The sequence below is a fragment of the Varroa jacobsoni genome, unplaced genomic scaffold (genome assembly GCF_002532875.2).
Source record: "Varroa jacobsoni isolate VJ856 unplaced genomic scaffold, vjacob_1.0 contig00444, whole genome shotgun sequence".
Taxonomy (NCBI): Eukaryota; Metazoa; Arthropoda; class Arachnida; order Mesostigmata; family Varroidae; genus Varroa; species Varroa jacobsoni.
This window is the reverse complement of record NW_019214468.1, coordinates 1-25788: the sequence shown is the minus strand read 5'-3', so window position 1 is coordinate 25788 and position 25788 is coordinate 1. Positions and strand designations below refer to the sequence as shown.

General features: G+C 40.3%; 1 long non-coding RNA gene across 2 annotated transcripts; it reads left to right on the top strand.

Annotated features, from left to right (window-relative positions):
* Nucleotides 1-3477: 3477 nt before the first annotated feature.
* On the top strand, nt 3478-22359 carry LOC111271245 (uncharacterized). Of its 2 annotated transcripts, XR_015315246.1 has the most exons (5): nt 3478-4424; nt 4961-5020; nt 8000-8097; nt 8474-9174; nt 22180-22359. It is a non-coding gene; the product is annotated as an uncharacterized LOC111271245 (long non-coding RNA). The 2 variants fall into 2 exon arrangements; XR_002686758.2 differs by lacking the exon at nt 22180-22359 and having other exon boundaries at nt 8474-9708.
* The last annotated feature ends 3429 nt before the right edge of the window (nt 22360-25788 follow it).

The following is a 25788-nucleotide window of genomic DNA, read 5'->3' as shown; positions in this document are numbered from 1 at the left end:
TTATCTTAGCATTTCACAGCGGGATTCGATGACCTCTTGTTTGAGGCGCCCACGAAGCCCATCGACCAAGGAACAAAACCGGCAACAACGGCATGGTGACCCCCAAGGGCGAGTGCGAGACGTACCTGTCCTGAGAGCTGATACGAGGCCCAGTGATGAAGGCTGGGGAGGGGGGAGCTGTTACCGCCTCAGAGTCGTTCAGGGCAGAACTCTGAGTAGAGACAAAAGCTACAGGTGACGTCAAGTACCGCAGACAGACGTATGCGACAGGTAGATTCGACAGTCTGAAAGATCTGCGATTTACCGCTGAACTTGTTGTATAACTACACGAGAGGATTATGTGAGCTCAATAAGGTCTGGCTATCTGCTCCGACGAGGAACGTGTCTCAGTCACAAAATCAACTGCTCATCGGATGATTTTGTTCTGATCGTAACGTCATTCTCCGACGTCTATGTCCTAGTGGCCTAAAGAAAAAAGAAAGACGAAGGAAGGACGACACACAAATGTTAACTATCATTAAGTAGAAAGCTTATCTCAATCATCTAGATTTAGAACAAAAGAAGCGCAAAAATATATGTCGAAAAAAAGAAAAGGGCCAGAAACTACAATAATACCGTGGGGAATAGCTAGTAGCTAAAATTTCTTGACGGCAGACATATGAGTGATGTTACTTGCTAGATTAGTACTCGTCCTGCGAAGTAAAAGGATATTGGTAAAATTAACAACTTGGGGACTGAAAACCGGTTCAATGTGTATTTTTTAAAAATCTAGAAAATAGTAATCTATATATTTTTCTGGCTTCCATTTTTATAATCGAGACGTTACAGTTGTCACCCTAAAAACGTCACGTATAGTTATATATGAATGTAACTAGGTATCGATAAAATTGTGCTTATCAGGATAGACTAAAATAACTAAATTTAACAATGAGTACATTTTGAACAGATGCGATATCAGCACCCCCTTCCCCTAAGTGAGGACAATAAAAAACCTACACCATGTGCGTAACAACATAATAGGCATGGGCCTAGATTGACCTGCTCCACTGTGAGCAACCAGTTCATAAACAGAAAAAAAAAATATCGAATTGAATAAACATTATTAGACAGAATTATGTTGTCTCTGTTATTATTACTAATAGGTTAGTTTTGTTGCAAATACTTTTTATGTTGTGTCTATGGGAAACCTTAGTGTTCAGAACAGCACAATTTATATGGTGATAAATCGGACTCTTCGCGTGACCCCAATTTCTAAAAAGAAGACCAGCATTTTTTCATTAATAAAAAAGTTATTATAATATTTAAGTAAATTTTACGAAAAGAAAATAGCTGTTTTCAATGACGATGCGGTAGTCATTTAATCTGAGGTCAAAGCAGATATTTTCTATTTAGGAACAACATGATAATAAAGTACATTAGAATATAAAGATAAATTTAAAAATAAAAAATATCGCCTATTTGGACACGATTAAAAAATCGTATAATTTCTAAGCCTTTGAATGAATAAGTAATTTCTTTCAGGCTAGTGTTCTTCATATTCTACCCAAATATGGCCGTGCACATGGTTAACGTCACGACAGTCGACAAAAGTCAGGCCTTTACATTATTTGCATATAGTATAATACGACCCGTCAGGCAGACGGTATGAACACTCCTTTCTTATACAAACACATATTGTTAGGAAAGTTTCTGAATGTTCCACAGACGATAATTGTTGTTGCCGCTGTCGCTGTTGAAGCCTTAACGACAACTTAACATCAGCAATTGATTCGTGATGGAACCAGCCGGTTCTCACTGGTTATAATAGCTAACTCCAAGGAAATCGGTCCATCACCACCAGACGGATCCACTACTCAGCAGGTAACACGACGCCTGCGGGTCTATTGTGTGTTTGCTTTCCCTGCAATCCGTTGCTCACTCCTTGTTTGTTGCAAAATTATCCACGCTGAAGCTGGCGTCTGCAGTAATATACCTTCGCCTACGTGGTTAGGTGCCGAATTGGTAGCCAATTCCGCTTCGAAAGTCGTTCTGCGGCCTGCGACAGGCTTTACGCTCTAAAGGTAAGTATTAGGACCTTTGTAACTTCTCACCCCTGCGGAGCCTCTGAGCCTACATCGTTCGGTTACCTTTGCCTGTATGCGTGTATCGCCCTTATACGCGATCGAGATGAGGTGAGCGAGAATAACATTATGTCCTAGGAGAAGCGTGTATGCTCGCTTATCCTCTCACCCACTCCGGAGGCGCCACCACAAAGACCGATCTCTGATATTGCTTTTACCAGGCTAGCCAGGTAGAGTCCAATGTGTAAACCCTAATCGCTTGATCTGGATCGTCTCGATCGCTCCGGATTCGATCCGATGGCCCCACAGCTATAGCAAGGCAAGCCAGACCGCCTTCTCATCGGCAGTCTTTCGGGGGGGGGAACACCGCCTACCGATATCTCGCTTTAGCGAACCCCGTTGTAGGTCTGCTGCATATAAATAGTTTCGTTCAGCGTACACACACATGGAACCATATATTCATACATTTAGTATAGAGGTAGGTTCACATAGCCAACGTTACGAAGACATCAGTGTAGTTATATATATAAAGATGTCTTGCATGAGTTCTTAGGACGCGTTAACAGACGCTGCGCCAGCAAACGGGCCCTGGGTTTAGTCTCTAGAACATGCGAGGGTACCTAACATGTACTGGCATTTGAAGAGTTATGAGGTACAGTATCTTTATGCATGCTTCTCTTTGTGTAGCTATCGCACACGAAGGCCGATACAAACGTCCGTATCGAATCGTCCTGTCGATACCTTTCGCGAACTAGACAAAACGAGGAAAGCCTAGCGAAAAACCTACACACGCTTGAACAGTATTCATAGACTTAGTAAGGCAGCCCTATCATGCAAAGTCAGTCATTGCTAGGTACCTCTTGTGTGCCTGTGGCTCCTTTCGAGTCGGCTTTCCCCCACTTCTGCATTTCTACATCGCTAATGAAGACTACTATAGGCATCGTCAACGACAGTTTCACTCGCGAACACCATGCGACCATCTTAGTACTACGTAGGCCTGTTCCATCCTGTAATGTCTCTTGCCACCGGCGTCTCCTCATATTGGCGAGGGTTTGCAGTTTACATTAGTCTTGTCAATGCAGCCGAACTAAGGTAGTTTCGATACTCTGTAACCTGACGTTTCTACCTCTACAAAAGCTACTCGACGGCTTAAAGTGAGCAGCTTTTAGCTCACGCTTGCTTACTGTGCTTATGAGGGAACGCATCTGTTGAGGTCAGCGATGGGCGGCAAAGAAAGGCCCAGCGCGAACCGCGCAAGTTTGAATGAAACAGGGAAAGACACGAAGCAGAAAGAGAGACAGACAGCGAGAGAGGAATAAAGACAGACGACATACATACAGAGAGAGAGAGAGAGACGGAGAGATAATGTGTGCTTGCACACATTCGCAGGCTGGCCTGCACACATACACACAAGCAAGCTGCGCATAGGTCAAAGCTACAAAGTGGGGCGAGAGCTCTCCCTTAACGCTTTACTGAAATGCTGTGATCACACAGATTCCTAGTGAATATATGTGTGTCCATGTGCGTATAGTGGCGTTGGCAACATGTGTGCGCTTGTGTACAGTCAATGATCATGAAGCGCTGCTACTGGTGTGAATACCGATGAAGGCAGTGATGGGTGGGTTGACTGAGCGCCGGCTCGGCCGAAGAAATACTAAGGAAAGCAGGAGTTTGGTGCACATCTACCAAATGGCCTCAGCCGCTTGTCGCTACGATGGACAACTAAATGTACAAATACCCCAATCTACTTTAGCTGGTCTTTGTCCCCATCGGTTCAAGCGATCTCATCTGTTTCCTATTATCGCAGTGGTAGCGCTCCTTCCCTATTCGTTTATCAGCAATATCCCTACCTCATGCGCAATGAATATAGACATCTCGCCATCAACCTATATTAAAAAACTAACGCGGCGATTGGTTGTCTGTAAAAAAAATTGACGCAACGCTGGCTAATCTCAACATTGTTGAAAAATCATTAGCAAGGATTTATTAGACGAGTGTGTGGGTAACGTTAATTATAGCAGGACATGTGTATGTGTAGCATGTAAACGTACGTCGATTGTTTGCTGTGAATAACTTTAGCCAGCAATGCTAAACTGTTGGAAAACCGAGCGGTGTTTACGGTTGGCGATGCATCAGTGAAGGGTGACTGGAGAGTGTAAACACCGCAGAAGGTGAGGAGGTGAAGTTCGAGAAATTATGCGGAACAGAAGCGCCATGAAGTGGACAATCAATCCAGGCACGACGATAGGACTCGGTTCCATTGCTCGATATCTTTCTTTGAGCCAATGTCGTTGAAGCAGATTACAAAGTCAATTATGTTCGGCACGTCGTCTCGGATAGAAAAAAAACTGTAATAAGCTTTGAGTATGTTGTTCATGTCAAAAATTATTGATTGCCTTCAGTGGGCGTCTCTGGAATCATCATTGTTATCTGTGTGTGATGGGCTCAGCAAGCTTGTTTTGCGTGCGTCGAAATAGCTTTTCATTCTAGTCAGAAGTACTTTGGCTGTCTCGTAAGAAGATGCCTTTGTGAGAAAATTCATACAATGCATTGGTAATCGAGAATCAATGAAGACTCATATTGAGGAAAATTCATTTTGTTCAAAGCCGTACACGATCAAAGGAGTCATTGCGTCCGGAACTGCTGAGAGAAAAAGGCTTCATCAACTTGGTCGTTTGAAGATCGTCATTTTTCTCAAAAAAAATATTTCTCTTTGTTGTTTATGCAGTTCACCAATTTGTCACAAGAAGACTGCTCCAAGTTTTTTCATTCTTAGCACATTATGTAACTTAAGTAAGTTACGTATTATGTAACTTAAGTAAGTTCGTAAATTAACTTAGTGACGTTACTACTTCTCAGAATGAACCTATTCATCACACAGTTTACCTCTGACATTGCAGATTCACTCCAACGTACGATTTCGTCTTACGCGTTCCGCTGTGATTGATGGCGGTAAACTGGTAAATACTCCTTACATGTGACGCTTCGAGTGTGTCTACTTCAAAAGCTTCCTTACATCATTTGGTACTGGTAATGGTTAAGAATATTTGCTAAGATGGGAACATATACATGTATGTATGTATACGAGCTACCCAAGGTGTCGATTTTGAAAGTGTAACACGATTATAAAAGCCAATGAGATAAAGAGGTACTATTTCGACATTTTGATTTGTGTATGACAAACTGTCAGATCGCGTTAATGTTTTTTCGCGGACCTTATCAGATGTTAGGACCTCAGGACAACGTTAGGCTTTAACCCAACCCAGACTAGTGGCAATAGGTTAATTGCATTGTGATATCTCGAAGGTTATCTGAGAAATGGCAGGCATTGTTCTATGATGTATGAAGCATCTTGTGTTTCCTTGGTTCAATTGTAACTTTTGCTCAAAATGATTTCACGGAGCAGACAGATTAGAAAAACCATCTAGCAAGTATACACAGAATCACTTTAACTTTCATTAGAAGGGGCTTCTGTATGCCAGAGGCTAGTTTCTATCCTATTACATATGAATCGGTAGCTTAAGATTTTCAAAGGCTCGACGCCTTAGCTTTATCGGTATACTCACGTCTTGTATGTACCCGTATTATAATACAGCAGTAAGATAGCAACATATTATCACATTATGCTTTATTTATGAAAGCAATAGTATTACAAGACAATTAGCAACTAAGATTGGAGCGGGGCACCAAGGCCAAGAAAGGAAACCTTGTCCGTGGTTGCAGCCCCAGCAAAGCTAACTTGTTAACAAACCTGATTTTCAGCAACGTTGGTAGCTCGCTTAGATAACTATATCTTGCTAATTTCCACGCAAGCAAAAACCTTGGAGGGGAAACCAGTTCGGTTAGGACATATAATAAATCCTATGTACTGTTTATTGAAATAAAGGCAAATTCACAATTGGTAACACATTGGAAGACTTTCAATTAGCAAAAAAGATAACTGAAGATAATTCGTACGAGTTGGCAGTTGTAGCTGGATTACAATAGATATTGTCTTTATAAGTATTTAGGAAAATACTGCAACTGTTCTAATAAAAAACGAATCTCAAATTTTGAAGTATGGTATCGCCCTATGACCAGTACTTTATTTCGCTAGATCTTTTGTTATATAAATATTTATATCTTTATACAGTGGTATGTTTTTAAAATCGCATTCGCTTAAGTTACAACAGTTATCGCATCTCACTTACAACCTGATCTCAATTTTAAGAGACGGTATCCCGACAAACTTTACAGAAGTGAAAAGAACTCACTGTAAAGACAGGTTGACTATTTCTACTTACACCTCTACAATCGACTCCGGGTTCTAACAAAGCGACCTCAACCCCAGCCATATCGATGTCCTCTCTCTATCCACCGACTTCACAATGGCCAGCGGCCTCACATCAAAGTGTGGCTTTTCACACTTCGCCTATAAATACATAACACAACACGTCTCACGCATCGGCCTAGTAAGTGTCCTAGTGAGCGAGCTCGTCCTGAGAGAGCATCATCAAGAAACATGTTAATCTGCCTGCGATGTCAAACGTTTACAAAGGACCTCAAAGGAAAAGCGGCAAGCCTCAAAGCGATCTCGTCTTCAGGAGCCGCGAAGCCACCCCTACGACGAACTGCTGTTTTCGTCAAGTTCATTGGGCGGCCCGCTTTGAGCTCTCGCTTGTAGCTCTCTACCTCACCTTCGGTTCAGGCCGCATCGACAACAGCAATAACACCGCGGAGCAACGAAAGCCGATGGCTACTCGATGTTTTCAGCGGACTTCGAGATTGTTGACTTCAAACGGGCCGCTCAGGCTTTGGGCTTGTATGCTGTACGTACGGGCAGAGGCCGGCCCTGAGGATATTGTTGGTGTTTATCTCCATTGTATTGCATGTCACAGAGTCTCTATGTAAAAAGAAATAAGAACGCAGTATGATCTCTCTATTTTTTTTTAGCCACGCAGCCCCATTCAAAAGTGCATCATATGTAGGTTGGGTGATAGCAACCTCTTGTTCTTGCAGATGTATTTCACCATTACGGTTTTTTGTTATTCAATGCATCGGCGTGTATTGCAAATCTAAATAGACTCTCTGTACGACTGCCAAAGGTTAGAAAGGTCCGGTTAGGATGACAATTGGTTGTTATAACAGGTTAAGTATTACTCCTGGTTGCGCGGCACGATTACGCTGGGCAAAGAAAGAAATGACAGAGGGCAGTCTTTACCGTATGGCACAAGCAGGCGAAGTCATTTTAAGACAGACTAAAGCGAATTTCTTCGTTGCCGTTTTGGCCTAATCAGAAACGGCCTAGAAGTGTCGACTTTGTGAGGTTTAATCAGTGTCAATGCAGGCGATACAACGCGGCCGCGGCAACGAGAAGCAAATGACAGCTGTAGCCGGGGGTCTTCAATTGCAATTGATCGGTGACCGCGGTTAAAGCCTGCTAGGCATGTTCGCTTGAATGACTCTATGAAAATCACACGGTGACCAACAATCCGCCACCATCTCACTAGCCGGCATCTTTCTGTGATCTGAAACTAACCTCTCTCACTAAATGCTTTCGTAAGCGGTCAAATGTTCTAATAATGCACCATTCACAGACACAATAAGAAATCGACGCGCGCACGGATCGTAGCTACGTGTCCGTACCTCACAGCGATCTACGAGATCAGAACTCGATGCCGCCCGCTATTTCGCAAAGCGATTGATACATATGCCCAGCAAACACGTCCCTGTCGAAGTAGTAGGATTGAAGTAACAGGTTAATCTTCAGTATGGGAAAGCTGCAGCGGTTAAAACCGATTTAAGGTAATGGCCCCAGCTGTTGGGGTCAGAACTAGTACAAATGTGTTTGCTTGATCAGTAACGTTTGTTGAGACAATCCGCGCCACGAGCTACTAACCCAAGCTTGCTTATTATCGTCAGCATATTGGGACTAAAAATGATAGATTTATCGATTTCAGTATTCAACAACAGCGTTAGCGGTGCATCGGACTACCATCAGTTACAATTAAAAGATTCCTCCTGCAGAAGTCAATGAAATTCTGCGTTTGTATGTCAGGTAATAATCATTCAGGCGAGTCCAATTCGGATCTGTTTTTATTTTTTGTTTGTTATTCTGATTATATCAATCTATACAGTTAAACCCTGTTCGCGATTAATTTGAGATCGTTTGAGGTCTGACCAACGTCGTACCCTCACGACATGAAGGCCGAGCTGAAGCACCTTGCGAAGATACGCTTCACTCATCTAATACGAATCCTGCAACGCTTCTGCTGATTCAATTATATGTAGACCGTAAAAATGGTGTTCTTTTGTAGTGCTCGCGAGAAGGTACCTCGTTAGCGTATTGAAATTTTCGTTGTCAATTTCACGTTGCATCTATACAGATTTATTTTACTTCGTCTAATTCTGACCGTATTATTTTTTTTCTTTAGGAATGAAGAGGGACCCCTAAGGTGCAAAGTAGGCCAATTTTATTTATATCTGTGCTACAGTGAACCCATACTATTCTTTAGAGATTACGACTTCGTAAAGTATTGCCATCGAAAAGACCAACAATGAAGAGGCATGTACACCACTCATATATACATAAAATGTTATAAAATATATGTATTGATTGCTGACTATATGTATCGTATTGATTACCTAATAACATAGTTTATTGAACTTAACAGATGTTGTCTATGCTCAGTCGAGTAAGCGGAAACATCAAATGGCATAATATTTCTGTGCTTTTATGGAATGAAACTCAGAAACTTGTTTCTGTGCGTGTTTTTATTCAGATTAGCCTAGGGGCTTTGCACTAGACATGGAAGGCTATGCACCCAATATTCTTCCGGCAACCGTCTCCGTGGCTTGATCCATTTCATGTATCTTAATATAACGGCCCTGCATATTTCAGTAAAGAATCCATCAATCATTTCACGACTGGGTTGTTTCAGGTCTTCAGATTGTATTCACTTAGCCCCGCAAGAAAAAATCGAAAAGGAATAAACTACAGGACCGTGGTAGTCACACAGTGTCACCGTCGCGTAACGAAATAACTCTGCCAGCTTTTCAAGCCGATTGATCGTTTCCAGCACGCTGTGGCTAACTAACCGCTGTTGTCAGGTCTTTCGCTTCAATCCACCAAAAGGTTTGAAACATGGCACGACAGATCTTGCCATTGAGCGCTGCTGGCGTGCCATGCTCAGGTTTGAAGAAATAGGCCCCGATGACGACATCTTTGCTTTACAAAGTCACACGATACAGCGAGTGTTCGTAGGTGAAGTCGTTCTTCGACACCGATCTTTTGGCTTCTGCAGGTCACAGATAAAGCAGTATTGTTGTTCGGCTAAAAATTAGCTCTATTATAGAATATGACATAACCGAGCAAGTCGCTAGCGTCTGTCTTGCGCTTCAATATGTGATTAATGAATGTTCGGTCAGTTGTGTCCTGTAGATATCATAATGAAACTCTTGCTTCAGGTGCTCCGCTCAGTGCTCCACCATAGGCGGAGTTTTTAAGCGCGACGTCGCATTAGAATTGTTAAACCTGTACGCTCACCACTGTGTACTTCAGCAATGCTATGGCCTGTTCGTCTATAAGGCTATGATCTTTACCTGCGAATAGAGTAGCTTCTTTAAATTCTTTAATTAATCGCTTCGGTGTCACCTTCTTTAGAGAGATGTGTCGTCTTGCGCAACAATCTAAATAATTATGCTTAATATTTACTGGACGATAGTTACATATTGCCTTGTAAACTCTGAGCTTGTGATTGTGGCTAGGCCCGCCAATTTTCAAAAACATAACGCAATTAGCGTTGGTAATCTTTTATCAGCGTTCAGTGTTCGTTTTTGCTTGAATAACTTGAATACTGTAACAGCTCGCAGGTTTTTTAACGTAACCCATTCTAAAAATATTTCCTTTTTTTAATGATTTGAGATCAGTATAGCAGTGTGTATTAAAGTGAGCACATTGCTTTGCGTAGCCTTATGGTGGTAACGCCCGGTTCTATATAGAAAATTATAGTTTCAAGTTTGTAAGTAATTGATCCGCATAGAGGGTACCTCTTAAGTCGTCTTGGAAAATTCGTATTTATTCAATATTTTTTTTTATCGATTTCACTTAGGAAACAGCAGTTGCGTTGCCTATTATAGATAAGTAACGTTATAAAGTATAACCCAGGTTGGGTTTGTGGCGCAAGCGTTGGTCCCTACTCAACTGGCTCATGTCCTGGTAAACATTCTGTTCAGGTTCGGTAATAAGTGACCATATAACTAATAGCTTTGATCCAACTGAAATTTTCACTAATACTTGTCCATTTTGGCAGAATAGGCGTGATTTAGATTTAAAACTGCTTCACAAGAGTTTGCGGTGGGTAGCTTGAAAAAAATTAGGTTGGGCCATTCAAAGTTCAGTTTCGCACTGTGTAACCGAATTTAATATGAATTTATCGTAGCCCAGGCATATCCTTGACCTGTCTACCTGAGCAATAAATTATTATAACGCATCGCCTTTTCTAAGCATAGTAACTGCCCTGTAAAAAAGAAAAGCATCCTTCCTTAGCGTTGTTAAATTGGATATAGATCCAGCTTTCGCCTATACAGCATCACCTTGCAGGGTTGACGTAGGCGTTTTTAATGAATATTTTCTCGCAAATGAATTAATGTAGTAAGCCCATTTAGGCCACGCGGTAGAGAAGTCTTTGACCAATATATCACTAAATTTTTTCTCTCACAACGCCGGTTGTTTCCAATGCTGGTCTTAAGTATATTTCGGCCCATATAGCTTCATCCTCCCCTATGTACAAGGTGAGAAAAGGTTTCTACATATATATATATATATATATGCGTGTCCTAGGTGCGGCGCCTTAATGAGGACAAACTTGCCGGGCTTTTTGTCGCGACACGCGCGTTCATGTGCCATTTTGGGTATCAAAAGAAAAGCAAAACAATAAGTCTGCAATGATGGCAAACAATGGGTTGAATTCGTCATTTGAGCGAAAATGAGGTATCATCTCATCTCATGGCGTTCCTTCCTGCTAAAAGCTTAAAAATTTCTTTTTTGCTTGAAATCAATTTAAGTTACGGTCAGTTTTTACATTTCTTCTGACAAATGCAAGGATAATTTCCATAAGGCAAACCGAATGATCTTCAATGGTGTTGCAACTTACAGGGCTCAAAATGCCATTTCTGATACAGTTAAGTTTTCGGTACTAAAACTCAAGACCACTTTACGACAACGATTACTATTTACCATATTTTCTGTGCATTTCTGCACGTTTAAAGTTCCTTAGCCGTTTTGAGCTCTCAAGTTATTGGGACTTTTACTCTGCGGTCAGCAGGAAGTTTCGTTTCACTGGTTTTTTTTTATGTATAGCGTATTTGAGCGACTTTAATGAGTGCAATACCTGCTCATCTCGCTTAATCGAATGTTACTGCTATAAATTGTTTGCGATTTTTATGTAACTACCCTTCTAAGAACAAAGAATAGGAAATGATAGCAAAAAGGAAGAATCTCAACCTAGGAGCTATTCCTTCTCTCTCTGTCTTGCTGCATTTTTGACCCTAAAACCGAGGGTTAGATATATACACGTATATTGCATTTCGAGTCTGCTTAACGAGAACTTTCCCCTATATAAAATTCTATTGAGGAATTTTAGTTCCCAGTGTTCGATTTTTACCCCTTTTCCGGCTGAAATATCAATTTTATAGTTATTATATATATATATAGGATGATATTATTCAACTTGTCAAGATCTATCGATGGAGGTAAAGAGATAGCATCGACAAGGTGGTATTTTGGTATTCCTATCGACAAATCAGTTAGATTATATTTCTTTTTCGGAAAAACTATATAAGAAAATGTCGACCGCTACAACTTAACCCAATTAATACCCAGCAGAAATTTGGTGCAAAGAAGTCTGAAACGAATTTTCATCCCACTGTTGCGCAGGCCTTTTCACATTAAGATTTTGCGTTTTTACTATCAACTGGCGAAATAGACCCTCACATAAAACAACATGTTTTCATTAAAACAGACCGCTAAAAGATAGCTTACCCCAGCCCCTGCAACCTTTTCATTATATGCATAAAGAAGTCTTGTAACAAAACTGCCAAAAAAAAACCAAAAATAGTTGGTCCAAATTAAATGCTCTACGTGGTGCCTGCGGGAAAAAATATTAATCGAATTAGATGCATCGTACGCGCGGTTCCATTCCTGATCGTACTCCAGCGATCCGCTAAAAATCATCGATCTGACCCTACCCGACTACTTCGAAGAATCGATTTGGGTCGAATAAACTAACAAATAAGTTTTATATAGTTGAACAGACTAGACAGATCCACGGCCTTCACCCAGCGACTGTTTTGGCGTTAACTAATATAATTCAGCCGAATGTAAACTATAGAATAGGCGAACACTTAATCTGGAGCGTCGCCCATGATGTGCTGGCTTTTGGTACATCTCTACAACGTAATTACGGGACTATTTAATGGTGACTGATTGACTATTCCCGGGCTGCGCGTAAATACGGACGTCGACCAAATGTTGAGGGACGTATGTGAATCAAGTTGGCTGAAGGCCGATTTCTAATAGACGCTATGATTGTATTCCTACTTAGTGTTTCCCGTGGGAAATACCTAGACGTACTATATTAAATGACGATTGATTTTGTTCTTGGGACATCACCAAGACACAATATCTCCCCTGTTGATAATAACTGACCAGACGGAAGCCAGTCCTTTATGCAACAGAACAACAACTTCAACATGGCGAGGAACAGGGTGTTAGTGTCGGGATTTGAGCGAAATTCAGCTATTATCCAGTCTCTACAAGCTAAACGAATCTTTACCGAGATCAACTTCTTAGGTAACTTAAAGGGACGGTGCATCACGTCACACATGAGTATGTATGGCTATAGTAGAGGCGGGTTCCAGTGCAATACAGGAAACAATCCACGGCAGAAAAAGATCACTACGGACTGCAAAGTTAAACGTTATTGTCAAAAAGTGAATTTCTAATTATAGTTCTGCTTCGACCAGAATAGGCGCTGGTGCATAAATCTGATGTGAGTGAGCATACGATATCACGGATTGCTGACATAGGACTTCAGGTACATGTTACCTGTCATACAAATGAGATATACTCTCCACGAACAATGACGGCAAGAGCTCTGCTGGCTGCTATGGATTTTTCTAAAAATGAAGTAGTAGTACATCGATTTCGATTCATCTTTGATACTATACAAATGAACCGCAAAAATAATAGTTAGCTTGTTCAGGATCCAGAAGCCTTTGGAAGAAGCGAGTTTTAGGCTCAAGTTTATATTCTGAGTATGGTGTCCAGTGAATGAGACGCTGCGCCACCGTACTTATCCAGATAGGCCAATGTACCGCTAAAACCGTTCGCCTGTACCTTTTATGAAGTGTTGTGTAATCAGGATAGCTAAAGCCGCTTTATTATTTACCTCTCACCAAGTAGGTCTTCTCTATTTGTGCTCTAATGTCCAACTGGTAAAATGCAAAACTCTAGCTAACATACAAGTTTAATATCATCTTGGTTGCCATCCTATCTAATCGAAACCCAGCCTTACATAAGGGCTCCAGTCGCGGACGTTTTTGGAAAATGAAATGCTTTCGTGTACTTTCTATGACATTGACAACGCGTACAACTTGTTTCCTAAGACGCTACTAAAACGACTGGGCGCTTGGGCGGGATTTTTGTTACAAGAGCTCGCCGTTGGGCAGATTTGTCGCTTGGCGCATTCGCACCATGCATCGACAACATGTGCCACCTGCCATGCATGGCACGACAGGCCGTAGGATGTGAGCAATACGTATAAATGATATCAGCGATTGAAGCGCCCTGCAGTTACCTCTGATTCTGTAACGGTCACCATTATTCACCTTTTGGCGTCTGCGCAAGTTTCAGACGTAGTAGAGAGGGGACAGTACGTCGTTTTTTGCATCGATTTTTATCGCTGATTTGAATCTATTTGGCATTTGAATTTTGCGTTACCACACGGTGCTCGATCCTCGATGCTCGCCGCTTGTCAGCCACAAACTGAAACGACAAACGCATCCATCTATATACCACCGATTCGAAAGCAACGAGGCCTATATCGGGCTCTGGAGATTTACAAAAAGCTCAAAACACCGAAATACGATACCTCTGTGTTGAAACCCTGTCCTCGAATAAGAAACAGCCCGCAAATATGCCATCCTTCTACATCCTCTAAGGCTACCTCGCGCCATTGTTTTTATAGAATGTTTGTTACCCCGTGAATCTGTGTAGATGACATTCGTATAGAGATGAAAGGCGAAACGACTAACTTTCGAGAAATACGCCGCGAGCAGCATCGGTAACAGCATCAACGTCAAGACCAAAGGCAAATTCAAGTCTTGAAAAGGATTTTTACTCTGTGTTCGCCGTATACTAATATGTTAACCGCAGTATCCAATAGGGCTTGTAGACATCAATGCTCAAGTGGACGGCGTTGGCCTAACTAGCCAATCACTATTTGTAGCTTCGCAATCTGTCGATTTGTGCCTCTGTGAATGTATTGGTCTGTACGTCTTTGATATCTATCTCCCTGCCATTTGCACAAGGAGGCAATCGGAATCGAGCACACCCTGCACACTGGTATCATGTAGAGAAAAAAAAAATGTATATATAGAAGTCGTGCCTAAAGAACGAAAAGGACTAGTAGATTTTTTTCGCTAGCCTTTCATACCATCTGCTTTCGGGTCTGGAATACCTTGTTTCGGTATCTCGTTTCTTGTATTTATATGCAACAGAAACAAGTTCGAAAGTTACTATATGGCAAGTGCAGCCGGACTCCTACATGGGTTGATCCTAAACTGTTCAGGATGTACCATATCCGCATGATTAAGAATCCAGCTTTGGAGGAGAAGCAAATTCAATCTATATCGACGACATGTCCGTAGCTCGACGATCTCACCGGTTGCGTTAACGCTTCTTGCCGACGCTCCGTTCGTTGGAACTAACGAAGACCGTGTGATGCCGTCCTGTCTAATTTCAACCGGCATCGAATCTAGCCAATACTAACGAGATGGCCGCTTCCAGCATGAACAGCCATAGATTATCCGTAAGATGCTTTGGGGGTAGTGACAGACACGACTCAAATCAGCTAGTCGCGCAGTAACAGCAGTAGTATTAGATATACTTAATATTGGTGGCCTAACGACGGCGCGACATATGTTCAAATGTTCACGCGCGCAACACTCTCTATATGGCTTCTGTTCCACTGCGTACGTCTCTATTTGTTAGTCTGTATCCGTGTGTCTGTGCATAAGCGACACATTTGCGCTCGCTTCTTCACAACAATGCGCCCTGCCTTCCATGTCGATCTAGTTGGCTGAGCCCGGACCCGAACGCTCCTTCAGGGTTGAGTCGCTCGTTGCACCTCGATTAAGTAGCGCCGTAGCGTCACACCTCAAACTTTTCTAGTTTGCTGCCCAACGAAAGGTACTAAGTTGAGGGGAATGAAGCCATCACGATTCGACAAGATGAAAACTGTTCTCATCTGTTCAACCCCCCAACTCGATGAATAGCGATCGGGTGATGTTATTGTTGTCGTAAGTATCGAACTGGCCGGCTTCTCGCTTTCGACAATCGCTGATTTGAGACAACATATTCTGTTGATTTGCGGTAGCGACAAGCGGTCGAGAAGAAGAGATTTGCGCCTGTTGTTGCTGATTTGAAAGCTCCGTCTCGAAACACTCGTTTTAAATAACAACAATAACAATAGCAGAAGTAACAATCTCTACAATTTATACCCTATGGCTAGTAGATGCGTATTTTACATGATCATCGAGCTGGTGAACCACTACTATCGCCTTGTGTTTTTGCCTTCATAACTAATGATAAAATGATGTTGCAGGATGGGGCATTTAAATTGAGGATACTTTGGCGGGCTGTTTGCTGTAGCAGACATACGTTCCATGCTGGAGGAAAGCCAGTTTCTTCTGACGTCAAATTTATCTTGGAACTTGGACAAGGTTCAAGCATTATTCAATGTTCCTGCGCTAGGCAAGGCGCCCACGAGATTAAAAACCTACTTTTCTATTCAAGGATCGACAGCCTATCTTGATGTCAATTTTCATGTGGCTTTCAAAAATACAAGGAAAGTTTCCATGATACGAACCGGAAAATCCTCAATAGGGTTCAGACTTAAAAGGCTCAAAAATTTATCAAAATGATTTAGCAATCCATTCTTCATATGTCTGGATTTTCCACATAGGAATCAATGGATGTTTTGGAGATGAGACACAATATTAGTTGCCAACTGGGTCTCACAACTTCAGTAGTCAGTCATCTTGAAACTTCAGTGTTTTTTCGCACTATTTGGACTCTGCTTGGCATTTTTAGGATGGAACATCTGTGGATTCTCTGTATGTAGCGTATTTGAGCTATCCCTTAGGGTTTTCTTAGGTCCTCCTAATATCGCTCGACTTACTATGGTTACTTCCAAAAAATTAGTTGCAGATTAAAAGATTGTAAAACAATTAGTAGCTTAAGTTCCGAACGAAAATGATTTTTATGATAAATTGTAGGATATAGAAAAATAAATTCGTTAAACGATTTTTTTTCTTAAACTTAAAACAACTCGTAAAAATGCTTTACCCTCTATGCGCATGTATATATTTTATCATCGTCATTTATGCACGCATTTCTCAGATTCAGATATATATATATATATATCTATATACAAGTTGAATATGTCAAACACAGTGCTATATGTATATATATGTTTTGTTTGTACAGTTTAAATTTTTTTCACAAGTGATTTTACTAAGTGCTTTATCCTGCTAGTGCATTCAGCAGGGAACGTATGCGCAAAAACAAATCGTGCGAAAATAACAGAGTATTATGTTTGTTTTTATCCTCGTATGATTTAGTATTGCAATAGGCAATGAAAACATCTGCCAAATTACCACATCCATTGTCTGAGCTTCGGGCTGAAAGGTCACGAGAGTCGATGGTTTAGGCCCTTCCGACGACAACAGGTGTGGTTGGATAAAGCAAGATATTCATTGTTACTGCTTAGTATACAGTAGCGAATATACTCAGTTCAGTTGTCCAGGCCATTCGAAGGCCCATCCGTTAAACTTCGATAGGCAGATAGTTAGTGATGGGCCTCGATTTAACTAAAATATTGCTATAGATATGAATATAGCGCGTTAATGGTCACATGTGAAGTACCAAATAGCAATCCTATATTGAAGGTTTAATGTATATCATAGGTCGCCTCAAGACAAGCCTCAATCAATCAATCAGTTGTTCGAGCCGTATGAAGTTCATTCCGGAGCATTTCTCAAACTCATTATTACTGTTTTACTAACATTCACCCTATCACCTGTCGTTTTGTCATCCTCATATCTTCGATACATGCTGCTATTAGTAATAGTGCTGAAAAATGTCATATATTTTGACCGAATTACCGTCTTGTTGAAACAGGCGTAACCTATGGATCACGGTAACTTGTCTACCTTCGCCACTGTTAACGACTACTAACCATGATAAAACTTCGTGTGTAACTTCGTATGCCAAAATCAAATGTTAGCTTATTAAAGTCAAATCGGTCCGCTTGTTGAGTGTATCTCATCTAAGATCGATGGTTACTGAGGTTTGACCATAAATGACCAAGCTTCAAAACGTGGTGTCCGTAAATAGACAAATAAAAATTGGAAGTGTCGTCTTGACTTGGGATTCTTTACTTGGTTATTGCAAATTTTTGACACAAAACGTACACCCATTTCAATACTCGCGTATATATATTCTAAATACGGTTTGTCCTATCTGCGAAGATCGAATAGCGTCATCAGGCGTCTAAACGACAAACGTAGTCAGGCATTAAAATCAACTGTTTTCTTAAACTTTGGAGCGGATATTTCTGGAGCCTTTGGAGTGAACCGCTACTGAAAGGTAGCGCAAATGGCTTTCTAGCAATTTCGAATACTATGCAAAGGTATATTCAGATTGATTATATAAGACACATGTAGATGCGTTCGAATTGTAAGGATTTTGCTAAATTCTACTCGTTTTATAAAGAAATAGTTCTTATGATAAGAGGCAATCAGTGACCAGAAACAATCTGATGGGTAGATTTGGGTCAAATTATCACTGAGCAAATAGGAAATCGTCATTAGTCATTGTTAGTCGCTATCCGAAATTGATTCAAGGGTTTTCGTGCATTCCTTTTCTTTTTCTTCTTCGTGTTCTGAGGTGGAATAGTCAGGAAGCAGCGGGTTTTACTTCAACCAAATGCAGAAAAAAACGCGTGAATGTGTTGTAGTCGTTATAGAAGGATCGAAAGCAGACGTATTACTTAGGCTTCTTAGAACAAGTTTTATAATTTGGAAAATAAAGCAACACTTGTAAGTAAAGCCACAACTAGAGTTGTCTAAACCTCGTTAGAACGGGATCTGATTATCCTAAATAAAAAGTATGAATTTATTATGCCGTCAAGTTTGCATTCAACGAAGAAGCTTCACTTTATTCAGAACGCTTTTTCATGCTGTTATAATGTGACCTCTCACTGAGGTGTTAAACAAAAGCCTACCCCTTTAGGCAATCGAATAGTATTAAATGCATTTTAAAAAAGAAAAAAAACTAACGGTTTCTCGAACGGTTGATAAAATGATTTCATCCACACCGTAATACAGCCTTATTAGTACATTAGAGACAGCGGACAAGTGCAACGAGCCAAAAAATGATATAACTGAACGTATATTACGCCCAAGTACAAAATGAGTTGATAGTACACAATTATTACCTAAACTATTAAAAACATGCCTGAATAATTGAACAACAGCAATGTTCCCTCGTCTGAACCGAACTATGCACATTTGTCGCGCATTTAGATGGAGCTAGTATTCAATATTTTGTTCTGACCTAGCCAATAAGAATCGTAATATTTGTCTCTTGTAAGATGACTCCATATATTCGACCGTGAAGTTCAACGGATTCGGTGAGGAACGAATTACCTTCAGTCTTCTTGAATAGCAGTTTTCTGGCTTAAAGCGATTATTTCGTTAAGTTACCTTTAATTTTGTTTTAATACTTTTGCAAACTATCAATACTTTCTTCGTTAGTTTTAGTAAGAAAATTATATTACGTGCAGCCAATTGATGGGTATGTGTTTGTCGAAGGAATTCTCTTACTATCAACTCTAACTGTTTTCGTTCTGAAGATGGCTCAAGCAGCAGAAACGAGTGATTTCTAAATTTATTTCAACTTCTTTAGCAGCGATTATATATTTAGAATGCAGATAAACACGAATGCTATAGGTCGATCATCATGTACCCCTGTGAAGTGCTCTTATATTCGGTAGCATGAAATTGTTATACTTCAGTGGATATTTTGAATATCCAACAGGAGCTCCTTTAACAATTTCTCTTACCCTTTAAATATTGTAGACAGAACGATGTAATCGTTTGTTCTAGGCAAGCCGTGTAAGCTAGAGAGGCGCTTGTGACAACATAAAATTGTAATCCAAGCAATACCTAGCACGTATTTGTTTTGTAATAGGAAAGTTGATGCAGCTCGTGACAGGCTTTTAAAATGCACGCAACGTCACAGTGGCTCGAGCAGTCCGCGCGACAAGTTACCGACTCGAGATGAGCGCGCTTGTCATTGCACTCTGCACGACTGTGGTGCGTGCCGCTCTAGCAGCGGCCAGCCTCGAAAACGACATTAAGAACAAAATCGACAAACTCTTTGCGAAGAAAAAAAACAAAAAACAGGGGGGTAGACGACGACGATTCATACGAAGAAAATGAAGATTGTTCATACTATATTCCCGCTCAGTTGATCGCTTAAATCAGTTTCGGGTTGGCGACGTACTGAGTAGCGGAGAGCGCAAACGGAGGATTATTGCTTTATTATATATATATGAGACGGTTCGGTGTGAAGAACTATTATAGTGATACGAACTCATAGGATGACTGAAAATTACTAGTTTGTTGATTGATTATCTGTTGAAGATTGATGTTGAGTATAATTAAATTATGCTGAGTTTCAAACAAGCCATAAATAGAGTAGTTCAGTATTTACTTTGAATGCTTGAGAACTGATATGAAAACGGCTCCAACGAATTTTTTTTCAGATATTACAAAGTTCAGTTAAGAATATGATTATTTTTATTTTTAGTAAGTTGCCTTCTATATATCAGTGTAAGATACTTGATAAATATTATATTTGAGTGTTTGGCAACTGTGATAACCGGTTTGAAGCTAAACAGCATTGTCAAAATAGCTATAAGCTGCTCGTTTATGAGCCACCACGGCGCACTGGTTCAAATTTCCGCGCCAAATTAAAAGACTCCACACTTCAACTAATGCTTCTACCTTCCAAATCGAAGGAGTCGTTCGGGCTGGTTTTTTCCACATCCAAATGCGTTTCGTATATAAAAACACGAGCTCTAGCCGTATCCAACCTACAAACATTCTGAAAATATGCAAATGGTATAAAATTGTTTCGAAATATATTGTCTAGCTAAGTAGCTTTTTTTGCAATATATCCCTAGTAATACTTCCAGATATACGTTGGGCAAGAGTTAAGACTATCGAGACAAAAATCACTTCAGCCAGTCGCCTAAGCTGTCTTTTAAAACCCCACAGAATGCTAATGCGCAACTCTGAATTTCGTTGGTAAAAAAAGAAAACCTATGCAACTCAATGAAAAACAAATGACATGTGTATATTAAAAATGTTGAATATCTCATGATGGTATTAACCTATGATATCATTTAAGTGTATAAAGTGATTGGATCACTGTCTCCCTGAATGTATGAGAAGCTAAGTCTCCCAGCTTGACGGTATTGTCATGTAGAATAGGACCTTTCTGTTGTTAGAAAAAAATGTATCGTATACGATGGTCCATGTTCTAATCTGCCTTGTATTAACAGAAACAAGCAATACTCGTTCTAGAAGCTTACTAATATCATTCCTGTAGCGTGGCAGGTTCTTGATACTGTACAAAATAAATGATTCAGATGATTTGTTCTCAAGGGAAATGGCCAGAGAACGTAAACAAAAAACTAATTTCGGTGCTACGCTATAAACACAAATGGGAATCGCGAGATCGTTCGGGCTGTGTCTCTCAGATTTCTCTGCCAGAATTGCAGATGACAATCGATTATCATACGTACACACACAAATGCATCTTGTTTTTCTGAGGTACTTCAGATGTTCCGGAGGTTGATTAAAAACGGAAAATCTACAAGTGCTATTAGCCGGTCACTGTTCGTTCAGTATTGACTAATCCCAGATGTGGGACGTAGCATGGATAGTCGCCATTTCCTACTCCTGGCTCCACCCCAGTGGGTTGTATCCTCGCAGTTTATGCCGGTCCTTGCCATTTAAAGGATCCCATTCTCTCGATATTCTGATTCGACAGACTGTACTTGGCCGAACTGGTTGCCGATGGAGAGCATGCGCTCCAGAAGATAAAAAAAATTCGTTTTGCTCTGGGTTTACTTCCGAGCTGGCCGGATGCGGAAGCTGTAAACGGACTATGTCAAGGTACCGCCAATATACCCGAATAACCCGTGCAGCTGGGCTAGTAGATGACTGACAAGCAGTACACTTTTTTGTCAACCTGTTTGTGCTGGAAACTGAATACACTTTTCTAAGAAGGAAGATGGATGCTCCTTTGGAAGCGCTTCTCCGTCATTGCCCGTCTTCGAGGTGGTGGCCATACAGAATTCTCGTGTTGTGCTGATGTGGCTACGGATGACAAAGTAGAGTTCAAAGCGTACTCTTTCTTTAGACTTGACTCGGTGTGCACGGTTACCAAAAAATTTGTATACTTGAAGGGCCAGCGTCCCTCCAAACATCATCCGAGTGGGATGAAGAAAGGACGCCATTGACTATTCCTTATCAGAACAGTGTCTGTCGCAATGCATATGTCTGAGATTTGTATAGTACATGAATGCGATTACGCTTGCTGAATGAAGAGCGGGGTGAGTCTGATGAACTGCGGTTTCAAAGATCTGGTTGTTTTTTGATGGCTTCCATCTTTCAGAGCTGCCTGGACCAGATCGGCTTATGACGCCCTGCCTATTTTTAGCACAAATAGAATACACACAGGTAGTGCACCGTTATATACACATGGTATGCTTACCTATTTCAGTTCTAATGGCAGTTTATGGAGGAGGCGGTGGTCTAAACAAATACCAAGGCGGAGATGAGTGTGGATATAGAGGCGGAAGTAGTGGCCAAGGTGGATACGGACGCCATAAACGGTTATGGACGGAGCCCTTACGGCGGCAAGGGATCCGGAGATGACGGTAGAGGTTTCGGGGGTGGAAGTTCTCCGTTTCGATACTCAGGTAAAGAGACACATGTGAAGAGTTTCCAATACTGAATAAAGAGGAAACAATCAACCCTGTTATCATTGATAATGAAGAAAAAATCATGATGTACTATATATACTAAAGAAATTGAAGATAATCAGAAGCCTTCCGCTGGAAGGTTCTAAAAGTGTATATTGACTAGTAAATAAATGCTATTTTATTTTGAGTAAAATAGCCATTGCAGGGGATGCTACATGGGACAAAATCTTGGTCACACTGGAATCCGATCTCAATGGCTATGTACGTACTTCCTATATTCTCTAAACATGTCATATTAAAAGTCTTGAATGTTTTTATGCACTTTCACCATAAACCGTCTGCGTAGTACCAACCGATTAAAATTATGAATGCATGCGAACGAATGCGCCTAGCACAAACACCTGAAACAAGATAACGCTCTGAAATCTGTGTTACAACGAAGACAATTTACTTCAGTTTTTTTTTATAGTGTTCCCGCAGATGGAGCTGTCTAGTGGCCATCTGCATGACGGTTAACCCGCTAAGTCTGGGAGACACGTGGTCGTATGGGTTCCAATCCAGCAGTGGACATAGTTCATTTCGAACCTGGCTGTCTGATGAAATATCGAACTATAATAGTATTGAATCTGTCACTCAAAACATGTTGCATCCTTTTCATACTAGTCAATGCCGAAGTGATTTGCGACGCCCTTCTAAATAGACAACTGAGCTTACCTTTAATGGCCTGAGAATTTAAAGCTTAGTGATGGTGCTATAGTAGCGTGTTTGCTATACTTTGGAAAAAGTAACATGGTCGCGTAAAAAGTAAACCGGACGTAGACACACGGCTCGTCCCATATTGGAAGAGATGAGCCGTCAGAAACGATACTTAACGGGAATACTGGATGTAGAAGGATAAGAGATAATTATTTAGGTATCTAAACTTTCTACATTAATCTTTTTTTAATAAACTTTATTCTAAAACGCTTTCTAGTAACCGCTAACAACGCTGATTCCGTTTTCTTTCAGATCAGGCACAATTGTTGCCCAAACCGAAACACAGAGTTTGAATTTTCAAGTCTGATTTAACCGGACTCTTAACAATTTTAACTAATTGACTTTCAAGCTACGAGAAGCATTAATTGCTTAATTGACATGGAGAATCGGGAGACACGTGGATAATATTTACGATACAAAAATGCACATACGATACAAAATCCTCATTATTGGAAAGCTACAGTTCGAAGTATACAGATGTTTGTGCCCTGAATATTTTTCATCGGGCCTTAAATGAGCAGTCTGACTCAAACTTATCCACTCTAGAGACGATGGCAGTACATTGGTGCTACGTGGGTAAGATTTCGAATCGAATTGAGTTTCGGTAGCAGCTCAATTCATGTACCGTAGTAGATTAGTAGGTAATGTATTTCCCTGGAAATCTCAAGGACAGGTTGTAGTCAAGATTTGCACCCAGGCATAGACAGACTTCGGTCCGTGTTGAGAGCCAATTAATCGTCTGATGGAATGCCTAACGGCGATACGGAACGTAAAACACGAAATAATCTTACTCTATTTTACCTCACATGTCCTGTGGTATATGAACAGATTAACTAATATGTACATATTCTTTTATAAAATTGATTAAAATAAATTAATTAAAGGTTAATAAAATAGAGATAAATAGTGGAAACGATTCATTCATGAACTGTATTCATTATAAAATTTAATTAAGGAAATTTGAAATAAGAAAACTTCAGAGCTCCATAATCTTTCGGGCATCGCCATTGTTTTTTCCCGGCGAGTTGCCCATTTGTTGCGGGCTTGTTTCTGTCTTTAGATTACACCATTAACAAATCCTCATACTGCCACGTCAGAGGTACCACAATCGTTCTAGACCCGAAGAAAATACGAAATAGGTAAATCCTTAAGTTAGAAAAAGTTCCTTTTGTTTTTTTGAGACCCTTCAATTTATTTATATAAGTGCACTTGTTTTAGTCAAACGTATGTTCTTGGCTTTCTGGTGTTTGTACCCACTTTTTTAATCAAAATTTTTCTTCCTTTAAAATCTTTCTTAGCGCATGTGAATCTGGCGATCACTTGGCTTTACTTTCATGGATTTTAGCTGTGCAGAGCGCTCTAGGGCTGACTGCGCTACATTTTCCTTAAAGGGTCACTGCAATTCATCGTCGTTCATTTCTAGTGGCCGTTTGGAGCGTGGTTTGTCCTTCAAGTCGAAATCTTCTGTTCTAAAGCGATTGAACCAAAACTGGAAAATAGTAATACTTACTGCACATTCGCCTTCAAGTCTGCAAACAATTATTTTTGTCTCGACGATAGTTTTCTGGCAAAAACAGTGAAGAAGGCAATGTCAGACAGGTATTTTTTCGTGCACCTGCACTTAACGTACCGAACCACCACTTCTAACAACAACAGCTTAGTAAGAACTGGGCACACCTTCGACACTCAAAGCAATTATCTTGGGAAACCCAGCTGGATACAACAAGCGGATCCGACCACCTGTTGTTTTTAATTTATTATATTAAATCAGTGGTATGTGGTCACCACGCACGGAAGACAAGGAACGACACCTTTTGAAGTCGAATACGGTTTCCCAGTACATGACCTTTTTTGAAACATTGCATACATGGACTCTTATTTGCCAAAAAAAAAATTCATTATTTTAGTACTCTTCAAATGACCTAACTATCTTTTTATAGAGCTAATTAAATTCCAGATTAATGAATCATAATTGCAAAAACGAGCCTATCTATATGAATGTTTAAAGGTAGAAGAAAACGCTCTATATACGTTTTTTTATTTTTAATATAGTTCAGCAATATTTCTCACTCCTTATTTATTTTTTATGTGAATTTATGTTTTTGTTTTCATTGGTGACACTGTGAGGCTTAGAATTAATGTACAAGTTTTTGGGGAGCATATGGTACTGAGTCAGAATTTCAGGGCACTTATTCCGAGCATTAGATTAATAGATTTAATAGTAATAACGCAGAACCATGTACATTTCATATAATGAGAAATTTTAGATTTGATAAGAAAAATCAACTATGAGAAAACTGTTATCTCTTATATTTCAGATGCATCTACGGAGCGCAGTTATCGATGATTAAAATCATCACAAAAAATGACAATACGAAACGGCTAATTTTCACTGTGCACTGTGATTTCTTTGAGACGATTCCTAAATAGTCAAAACCTGTTGAACATGATGATCCCAATAATAACCCATTGGTAACCGAAATTCTATTAAGGTTGCCATGAATAATGGATATGAATGAATTGTCCAATCTTGTTAAACATTTCGCTCAAATTTACCATTTTCGGTCACTTTCATAGTCTACAAGCGTCATCTTCTTTCCTTAAGACTTTCAAAGTCTAAAATCTAAAAAAAAAAATCTAAATCTAAAAAA